Below are 972 nucleotides of genomic sequence, written 5' to 3' on the forward strand. Positions count from 1 at the left end.
GTGTGTGTGTGTTGCACGGTTAACTGGTTTCTTGGGGAAAAATGCGTGCAAACCTTATGCTCAGACACCGGTGTTCCTCTGCGGTAAAGCCGGCAGTTAGTCCATTTAATACTCTAACTCTCATGCCAGTAGCAGATTGCCAAGTCCAGACATGACACCCGCTGTCTCTTCATTATGTGAAGAGGGTGACATGCAGAATTCATGCCTCAGTCCTCAGGGGGAGGAGGGTGATGGGCTAATTGCCTAAGACATTGTTGACTTTGCAAGTGCAGTTAATTGTTGTCAAATCTTGCTGACAAATCAGAGATGTCGACGGGACACTTTATGTTAAGTTTTCTTTGCAGTAGCATGTATATATGCAGGAGAGTTGCGCTTGCAGACATACATAAATTTGTTGATTTTTACTGCCTGACCTTCTCTAAATGTTGCTGCAGTTTTGTGAAGTTAAAAATCACCACTGCTGTCAGCACCGCATAATAGGTGCTGCAGCTTTTTTTTTTTTTTATAGTTTTGGGGAATTTTGCCTTTAAATCACTAATGAAACTGCATAGTTTCCATTTTGAAGATGAAACTTTAATTTTAGGTTAGTTTACTGACCACATCCTAATCTATTCAGGAACACATCATGCATTCACAGTATCAGACTTTGTCCAGGGGACAATAATAAAGTCCCGTCTTAGTTTCATTTCCTGATATATTTGAGTGAAAATGTCCTTCTTGTTTTTACTCATTGTTTTTTAACCTTCAAAAATAGTCCAGACAGCACACAAAAATAAGGTTTGCTATTCTCACGCTTTCTATATTTCTGTAAATAAATACAGAAATCGATTTGGAAGTTGTGTCAAAGGTTGCTTGCATGTTTTAGCCAACAGCTGGACAGCTAATAGATTGCTTTGTTATTTAAGGACTATACAAGTCTGACCACTACTCTACTGAAACTATTCTATTTAATGTATTTCATGTGCTTAATGT

The sequence above is a fragment of the Simochromis diagramma genome, unplaced genomic scaffold (assembly GCF_900408965.1).
Source record: "Simochromis diagramma unplaced genomic scaffold, fSimDia1.1 OVJJ01000293.1, whole genome shotgun sequence".
In the NCBI taxonomy this organism is placed as follows: Eukaryota; Metazoa; Chordata; class Actinopteri; order Cichliformes; family Cichlidae; genus Simochromis; species Simochromis diagramma.